This window comes from Mesoplodon densirostris, chromosome 6 (assembly GCF_025265405.1).
Source record: "Mesoplodon densirostris isolate mMesDen1 chromosome 6, mMesDen1 primary haplotype, whole genome shotgun sequence".
NCBI classification, from domain to species: domain Eukaryota; kingdom Metazoa; phylum Chordata; class Mammalia; order Artiodactyla; family Ziphiidae; genus Mesoplodon; species Mesoplodon densirostris.
This window is the reverse complement of record NC_082666.1, coordinates 28,917,186-28,927,549: the sequence shown is the minus strand read 5'-3', so window position 1 is coordinate 28,927,549 and position 10,364 is coordinate 28,917,186. Positions and strand designations below refer to the sequence as shown.

Here is a 10,364-nt window from a genome sequence, read left to right as displayed (position 1 = left end):
AAGTAACATCTGAATGCTTTTATAGCCATGTTAAGGATTATTATTGAGAAAATTTTATTAATTTTTATCATCTCTACTTGTTTTATGATATTCCTTTTATTTTGATTATTTTCTTGATTTGAAGCATTGCCTTGGAGCCATTAATTATTTCATCAAAATCTCTTCTCTTTAAACTCTGTGGTTGTTAATCCATTGCCTTACCATATTTTAAATATCCTGCCCCCTTCCCCAGTGGTGATAATTTTAGGATTTATCTGATATACTTAAATATCTAAAATTTCATTGGAATGTGTCTTTCTTGTAGTTTCTTATTTTTTAAATTATTCATTAATTATTTCTATAGGAAGTTTTGAAATTTACTTTAGATCAAGAAAATTGTATCCTATCATTTCAATTTGGTAGATATTAAAACATTCCCAATAGGAGTGCAGTGTGCCCTATTCATAGAGTAGGCCCATATTACATCTCACAGTAATCCAGGCCCAGTTTGACACCTTCTCCCTTCTTGGGCATCATGGTTTACTGGTTCACTTCTTGCACCACAGCTTCTGGAACCAGACCATTGTCCCTCTCTACTTTCAAAAGGATGCCCTGGGCTGCTACGTGGTGCAAGAAGAGGCATCTCCTTACTCTGGCTAATGTCTGCCTGAAAGATCTGATTGTTACCTTGGAGAAATTGTGTTCTGAAAGATGTGATGGAATACAAAGTCTTTTGAAGCTATGGAGTTTCCCTCAGGGAGTAACCAGTTAATTCCTTGGTGTAATGCCTTGACAAGGATTCGTGTCAGTGTTCCATTAGACTGGTATGATGCTGCTAAGTTTGTTATGAGATAGCTCTGAAGCCATGCAAATAGTGGCAGTGAGCTTCCAACTCTTTTCTAGCCCTGCAACGCTCACCTCAGCAAACTTCACAACCTAAAGGAAAGCTCTTCATGGCAATCAAGGATCTTCTAGCAGTAGGAAGACAAAAGAATACTGAGAATTCACGTGATGTTGCTCTCTTGTTTACTTTGAAAGCACTTTGGAATCTTGAAGATGAATCTCTAGCTGCCTGCAAGCAATTTATTGAAAACTGAGGACTGGCCCTCTTCATTCAAGGCTTGGAGAACAACATAGCTGAAGTCAGAGAACTCTCTTCCAAGCTAGTGACTGAAGAGGTAGTGAAGCATATCAGCAGTTTGCTTCACAGCAAAGAAGTGGAAGTCAGTTGTTTTGCTGCAGGCCTCATATACCATCTGATATCTGATTAATAGCCTTGAATATTCCAAGATCTTCATAGGAGTGCTCTTTTCCAGGATCTGCATGGAAACATCCAGAAATGGCCAAGTTCAAGGTGTAATATGACAGCATTTGTGACCTACAGATACTTCTTGGTACTGATGCTGAAAACTCAGCTTCTGTGCACCAGTGCCAAATTGAATCTCAGAGACAGATTTTTGTGTGAAGTAGAAAAGAATAGTTTTATTGCTTTGCCAGGCAAAGGGGGGACACAGTGGGCTCATGCCCTAGAAACTGTGTGTCCCAACCAGGGAGGATATGGTGAGGAGGTTTATAGCAATGGTTCAAGGGCGGGGTTGCTGATAAGGATCAGGGTGTGTGTGGAGTCTGCATTGCTTTAATCTGGCCACAGGTGGTCTCCTGATGAGCTTCTATGGTTCTCAAGGTTATCAAACTGTGACCTTCTCTCTGGAACGAAGAATGCTTCATCAAGTAGTAACATCTCCCATTTATTGGGGGTTTGAGTTCTGCAGAAGAGCTCAAAGGTATTTTTATGTGTACTACTTGAGTCAGAACCAGGATCCTGTCCCAAGGCTGCGCTATTGTTTCTTGACTGCTCCTCCCTTGTCTCTGCATCCCCTCCCTTCCCTGATTAGCAACTGTTTGAACCTACCCTTTGGAACTCAGGAAAGGTCATGGAAGCTGAAGCCTAGTCCCAAGAAATGGGGAATACAGAAAGGCTTCCATGCCCAGGAGCCCCACAGGGTCCTGCTCAGTTTCAGTACTACTCTGGTCACTGTGGGCTATGTATCATGTCTGCTGTAAAAACCCCAGCAAATACTGCAGCTATTGTGTGGCATCTAGGAGCACAGTGAGGCAAACCCCCAAGCACAGGGGATCGCAGCCTTCATTCTAGATGACTTCAGAATTTATTTCAGCAATTTTCAGAAATCCCCCTCTGTGTTGAATGATCTTATTAACCTAAGGGACTCCACAGATACATAACATATGTAATACATATAGAGACAGCTTCAATAAAATATATAATGTATAAATATTACACACAGATATGTGTAAGTGATGTATATATATATATATTTATATATATATAATAGTTTTTACTTTATAATTTTGGTTGTAAATGGTGATACATTTATTTTAAAAACGATTGTATTAGTTATTGTTGCTTAACAAATTACCCCACAACTTAGAACTTAAAAGCAAAAACATATCCCACATAGTTTCTGAGGGGTCAGAAACCTGATATGGCATAACTGAGTCAAGTCAGATGATTCTGTCTCAGGATCTCTCAGGAGGTGGCCTTTACTTTGTTCAAGAGGGAGTCAATAATTTCAGCCCACAGGCAAGGTCGTGCACACCAGGACATGGTATCATTGGGAGCCATCTTGGAGGCTGGTTACCACAGTTTCACACTTTAAACTCAAACTCAAAGTACAGTAAATCCCTCCTAATTACTGTTTACTAAAAATATTTAATGAATATATTTGGTTTGTCACCAGAAGAAAAAAGAAAACTATAGGCAATGAAGTCTATTAGAAAGCGCCTGGGTGGCAACCTGGGTTCCGCTGCTTCTTCTTCCATTAGTAATTAACTGTGAAACTTTCAAAAAATTATCTGTTTGCAACACAGATTCCTCATCCATTTATTTATTCAACAAATATAAACTAAACACTTATACATTACTCCAGATGTTGGGATACATTAGCATAAATATTCCTGCTCTAATGGAGATTACCTTCTAGTTGACTTCCAAATCAATATGTAGCTGTAAAAATCAGGTTAGAGATCTGTTTTTATGAAGACAAGTGAAAGTCTATAGAAAAAGTTCCAAAGGCCTGGGTTTAAAGCCCTGGGTTTAAAGATAATTCCCAAATTGCAAAGTATAGAGCTAAAGGCAATCACAAAATCAAAATGTTTGGACTTCATTTAAATGGAACAGCATTAGGGAAGAAGCTGAGCATAGGGCAACCACCAGAGCAAAAGGGTTCAGGATTTGAAAATAATGGAGCTTGAAGCAACTCCCCAAGTCTTTACTGAGTAGTCATATGTAATTTTTATTGGGGAATTTAAGCTCTGTGTGGAAAGGGAGCCGTTAAAGAAGCAATTCTAGCTTGATCAACGTACTAAGACTATGCTGCTGTTAATTGTACAGCAATATATTTCCCAGGATACATGGCAGGAGACACTAAGATAATGCTGTGTAATCACAGGGTTTTAGAAAATGTATCTTCTCACTGAGGCCAACACTTTTCCATATAATTTTTCTGTACTGATTAACTAGGGGGGTTCACTAGGAATGAATCTTACTTGACCTCATATAAAGATGGCAATATTATGAAAGTTGAAGCAAATAAGGCAGGAACACTCCCCCAGGGTACAGGGATTTCTAGCATATTTCATGAATTTCTTTCCTAGAGTGTTTTGTTACTGAACCAAACTTAGGTCTGCTTGTCCACTGGCAGTAAAGCCAGTCTACTGACACCAGGTTGTGATGAAGGAAAGAGCAGTGTTTACTGTAAGGGGCCAGGTAAGGTCAGGGCAGCTAATGCTCAAGAAACACAAACTTCCCAGTGGTTTTCAGGAAAGCATTTTTAAAGGCAAGGTGAGTGAGGGGAGTTGCAGGGTATGTAATCAGCTGGTGCACAATTCTCTAATTGTTTGATGGTGAATGTCACAGGGGTTAACATTATCAATCCTCAGGCACCAGTAGGCCTGGGGGCTATGTGCTCATGGTCATCCAGTCGTTAACTTCTTCCATTTGGTGGGGGTTTTAGCATCTGTAAAACAACTCAGGAAATGTGCACCAGATACTGTTATCTAAGTACTGCAGAGAGGAACTAAAGATTCTGTGACCACCATATGGCTGATTTACTGTTTAGGTTGTTACCAGTTCTCCTGGCCCCACTGCTACTTTTGTCACTGCGTGTTCACATCCTTTCAATCATTAATTCTTGAGCCAGACTTTTGTGACTCAGGGGAGGCCTGAAAGACTACAGGTTTCCACAAACAAGAGGCAGGCAGAGGACATGGGGGGAGGAAAGGCCCCACAGGGTCCTGCTTAGTTACATTTTTGTTGATCTTTTTTTTGTTTTTTTGAAGGGGGAGGGGGAGATTTAAAGAACCCCTAGATTTTATTGCATAATCAGTATGTGCAGGAATCCTTGTGAGTATGTGTAGGGGGAGGGGCTCATATTTGTGTGAAAAGGAGTGTTCTGAGCAGAGTAATAGGATGTATGTTCTCAGCTAAGGTTGTCTTTAATTTCTCAATTAAATACTTCATTTAAACATCAAAAAATGGCAAGCAGAAGTTGGAAAGGCTTCTGGAGGTTTAGTACAAGAGTACTCTAAATTCATCTTTACTGCTGGTTGAACAGAAAGAATTCAGGAGAACAGGAATCTGGAGGGTGGTGCAGAAGGATCCAGGGGTTTGCATTTCTGGGAATATCCTGCCATCTATACAGTCTGTAATCAAATAAGGCACAGCTAGTGAACAGGGCTCAGGCACTGGGGGCCTAAGTATTGCAATATCATTGTGAAATACAACAAAAGCACAGGGTCACACTGGGTCCCTAGAGATCAGAGATTGCTTTGAGGGTATAGTGGAACTATTTGCAGAGTTGTTGAACTACAATGGCTATTACTTCTCTTGATCTCAAAAGCTAGATAGAAATTTTAGCATAGATTCTCATAAAATGGGATTAGATTATTGCAGTATCCAAACCAAGAGGGAAAACACAGAAATAGGAAAGCATAATAAGATAAAGAACCAAAGACTGGGGCCTTGAGAGATTTCCATAGCTCTTGGGGGTATACAGATACCTTGTCAAGAGCATTAAGACAGCTTAGGTAATACGGTCTTCAGGTAATAGGAGCCATAAAAAATACTCTTTTATTGTTGTTGTTTATAAATTGCTGTCTCATTATATGTAGACAAACACTTTTTTGGAAACTTTTTAGTTATATAAATATTCCTTGAAGTAATTTCCTAATACTACATATGTATTAGTTATAAATGAGAATTAAATAGATTAACATATGTGGTTGTATTACTTTGAAATGTTTAGGGCAAAACTGAAATAAATTGGGATTAAAATTTAAATATTGATGGACTTCCCTGGTGGCACAGTGGTTAAGAATCTTCCTGCCAGGGCTTCCCTGGTGGCGCAGTGGTTGAGAGTCCGCTTGCCGATGCAGGGGACACAGGTTCGTGCCCCTGTCTGGGGGGATCCCACATGCTGTGGAGCGGCTGGGCCCGTGAGCCATGGCCGCTGAGCCTGCGCGTCCGGAGGAGAGGCCACAACAGTGAGAGGCCCGTGTACCGCAAAAAAAAAAAAAAAAGAAAGAGAATCTTCCTGCCAGTGCAGGGGGCACCGGTTCAATCCCTGGTCCAGAAAGATCCCACATGACGTGGAGCAACTAAGCCCATGCACCATAACTACTGAGCCTTCACTCTAGAGCCCACGAGCCACAACTACTGATCCCGCGTGCCTACAGCCCGTGCTCCGCAACAAGATAAACCACCGCAGTGAGGAGCCTGTGCCCTGCAATGAAGAGTAGCGCCTGCTCGCTGCAACTAGAGAAAGCCTGCATGCAGCAATGAAGATCCAATGCAGCCAAAAATAAATATTTTTTAAAAAATTGCCATCTCTCAAACCACTAAAAAAAAAAATTAAAAAATATAAATATTGATACTTGATTTAATACTTGTATTATGAATTAAAGAAAAAATAATTCCTAAGAATTAGCATTGATATTTCGAATTTTTGCAATATGATATCAGTAAGTTGAATAAAAAAGGAAAAGAAATTTTGAAAGTGCTGACCCACTGATTTAAAAGAATGTGTGGCAGAAGTTGAAATAAACAAGGAAGTAGCTATTCCTAATGTTTCTGTTATCTTCTACTCAGTAAGTGCTCCCAAATGTCCTTTTTTTTTTTCCATTCTCTCTTCTGTGCTTCTTATTCTCTTATAATTAACTATTTGCCATCTGCTTTGGGGATTCTCATTGACATAGGTACCTGAAATCCAGTGTCTCCTCAACTGCACTCAAACATTTCTATTTCTTTGTGAACATCCAGAATGGATGTTTGTTTCTTTAAGGAGTAAGAATTTTGCAGTGTTTTCAGTGCGTGATCCTGCTGTAATATGTCTTGATTGTGATATTGTTTATGAGAGTATATATTGCAGAGGGGTCTCTGAAGTTTGATAGCCCAGGTTCGCTTGAGCTCCACCACTTTCTTCACATAGCAGAGGTCCTTGTTTGCTGATATATTTTCTAATTTCTCACGTAATGTATATGTGTCAAGAGAGCAAAAGTCAGAATAAAATCATAGAAATGAAAATAGTGACTCATACATGTTAGGCATTCAGCAAAATATTTAATTAAGGAAATGAATGAATGGAACTAAACCCTTTGTAAACTGATAATGAGATATATTCAGTGGAAAGTGTCACTTTTCCTCAAAAAGTTAAAAAAGAAAGTATCAGATTTCTTCCCCTTAATATTTTCAGTTGTAAAATCACATAAGTAGCCTAGTAGAGACTAATGTATTGCACATTTGACAACTGTCAGAATTTTTACCTCTGTAGGGGTCATATGATCCTAATCAGCCTAATCTAGATTAGAAATGTTGAAAGCTGGTATTTCAATGAAATGAACATAGTCTGAAGCCATTCTAGAACAGAAAGTGTGCTGTTCATTTTATTTTCCCAGATGATTATGTTATCACAATATGATTTACTCAAAAATCCTTTTCTCTACCTGCTGATTTGAAATCTAAATATCAAGAAAATTTTCATATATATGTCTATAACTTTCTGGCTCACAGTTCTTTTCCATTGCTTGCCCTACTAGTCTCTATGCCAGAACTATAACATTGTAATTACTATATCTTTGTCATATTTTAGTACATTGGGGAACAAGTATCTTTTAATTTCACTTTTTTGTAAAAAGTTATTCTATTCAAAGTTTTATTCTTCCTGCTGAATATAAAACTATTTTAAAGTTTCATAAAATAAGTACTTATTATTATATTAGAATTGTATTTATTTATATATTATATTAATTTGCATAGAATTAACATCTTACTAATTTTGGGTTTCCTTTTAGGGAGTCAATCAGGTCCTATTTTGTGTCTCTAAAAAAATTTGTTTAGCTTCCTTTATATTGGTGATTCTAGCTACTTGTTTGTTTTTATGATATTGTTCATTACAATTATTGTTTTTATGAATTAGGTCTTGCTTTCTATTGCATTTTTTTCAGGATAATTTAGATATATAGGGAAACTATACTTTTCATATATTTGTTTTATAACTACCCATTTTACTTTCATGTTAGATAGCATAATTGTTTTCAGTGGATTCTCCCAGGTTTCAAGTAGATAGTCATGTCATCTTCAAATCATAAATGTTTTTGCCATTTCTTTTTTTAAGTTATAGGTCTTATTTCCTCTTCATGATTTATTATATTGTATAAAATCCATAGTTATGAATTGCAGTGATGATAGTGAACACATTTAAATGGAATGCTGTGTTTCACTGAGAGGTTTTGATTTTAAATAATCACTCTGGAATAAATTAAGACTTTTCAGATCATGTATTTTTGAATTTACCTTATTAACATGGAATGTTACATTAATAGATTTTTTCATATTGCTGAACCATCCTTTGATATCTTTTTTTATATGGCTCCTCTTCATGTAATAGACAATATAGCCTTCCTCACTTTTTCAAGATTTACCTCCTTTATCATGAGTATTTGAGTAAAAAAAGTCCATGTTTTATTTCCACTCAGAAGTTGGTCCATACTCTAGTATATTTCATTGTTTTCTGGCTCCTAAGCAGTATTCTTAACTTCTGTGGCTGCTCTTTTCTCTTCTTCCTACGAGAGTCTGAGCAAGAAATACAGATTTTATTTTCATTTACTCAAAACATTGCCAACAGAAGTTGTTGTGCATAACACTCTCTAAAAGATTTCAAATTCACAATCAGAATTTTTTTTATTTTCAGAAATGATCTGCCATAGTCAATTTTTCGATGATTATATGTCTCAGACTGTTTACTTTCATTTCTGTGACCTCTGTTGCCTACTATTATCTTTTTCATAATTCAAATCACAGTTTGCCATACAGATAGTGCTATGTAGTAGGCATATTTTGCTAATAATTATATGTTGGTTTTAAAAAATATGAATTCACAAATAAAATTAGAAGGTCACTTTTGTTTTTTAACTCTAAAATGTTTAAGTCAGGTTAATTCTGGCTTCATAAAACATTTTTGGAAAATTTTACATTATCCTCTATAAGCTTGAAGGTTTTATATTAAATTTTCTTTCTTACACGTTCAGTGGAATTAATCCTTCAAGCTACAGGATATGGAATCTTTTTGGTTAGTATTCCTTAGCAAAATTCTGTAATTATTGTAATTTAATTCACATCTGGCCCTTATTCCGTTTTAGTTTTTCCCAAATATCTTTCTCTTTACTTCAAGTTTGGTTGGTATCCTTCTAGGAGCTTTATCTATCTTTCTTTCTTCCTATCTCTCTCTCTCTCTCTCTCTCTCTCATTTGTTTATTTTCCTGTTACATAGTTTGTCTTTCAAGTTAGATTGGACAGTTCTATTTGAATCACCTCCAGTGTTTACCGTTCATTATTTTATTATACAACTTTGTGTATACATGGGTAGTTTATACTTTTCAATTGAGCATGTTATTCATGCGTCACTCATATAACATGTATCATTCATGTTGCATCTTCACATTATTTAGATGATGTATATTCGTACATAAATTAATAGATAAGCTTATATCATTGATAAACAAAATACATGCATTACATGCATTTATAATAAATAAATACATATTTATTTTTGTCTAACAATATATGAAACAATTTATATTAAACTACACACACACACACACACAGCATTATCTTGGCCTCCCCTACAATCTTACCTATGTCAATCACAGTGACATGTTAATTTTGACATATTTTGAGAGACCATTTTTGCATATTTCTAGTGATAACACAAATTTTATGATATGCATAAATACTTTTAATAATAGTATTGGCATATCAATTATATTTAAGGGAGATTAGGGAAATTAGCTATGCTCAAGTATCTTTCTATTCATAGTTCTTTTCTTTTCTTTTCTTCTCTCTTTTTTTTTTTTTTTTTTTTTGGCTGCACTGCATGGCTTGTGGGATCTTAGTTCCTCAACCAGGAGACCAAGACCAGGGATTGAACCCAGGCCCTTGGCAGTGAAAGTACAGAGTCCTAACCACTGGACTGCCAGGGAATTCCCCTCAAGTTTCTTTTTAACAATATGAATTTTGGCACTGCCTTTTAGTTTACCCACCATGTATCAAGTCTTAACTTACTCTTTATGTAACAATAAATGTATGCTGCTTTGAGATGTGAACTCTTTGATGTTTACAAATGGATGACTCTCTACTGTAACTACAGTTGAGTGTCCGGTATGAATAGTGTCTTGAGTTTCCCTGGAGATTGTCAGTATTTGATTTCTTATTAACTTAAACATGGAATGTAGTATGTGCTTATGTACTGGGTATTCAGTGTATGTATAACTGAGAGTAGGATTTGTACCACTTTTCATACAGAAAAGCATTTTCTCAGCTACATACTGATACAGTATGGGGAAGACATTAAAAACACCTTGCAGGCACAAATTATTGGAACCTGTTTGGTCAGCAAAGATGTTATGCAGTCTCATGAAAATGAACTCTGCTGACAAATGTCTTGTGCTTTCCTGTTTCAGAGTTACCTGAAAACATGGCATAGCCAAAATTGCATTAACTATGGATAGAGTCCTGTTTTGAAATGTAATTGGAAATTTGGCTGGAATTTTTTTACAAGAGTATTTATAATAAATAGAGTCTAAAATTATACCATCCATAAAGGTTTGGTCAGAGAAATTGTTATATTGATTTTATGATGCCTTCAACAAATCAAACTTGTTTTCCTAATAAATGCACTGTTTAGAAAAATATTCATATATATCCTTATTAAATGTTTGTTGCTGGATTAATTCCATCATAATTCTTTTTTATTAATAATTAGCTTCAAATGATATTTTTTTCAAAATATTTTGAAAGCTACTCCAATATC

General features: G+C 36.2%; 1 pseudogene; it reads left to right on the top strand.

The window, feature by feature from the left end:
* Nucleotides 1-720: 720 nt before the first annotated feature.
* LOC132491606 (protein zyg-11 homolog A-like) overlaps nucleotides 721-10,364 on the top strand; it is a 157,834-nt pseudogene continuing 148,190 nt past the window's right edge.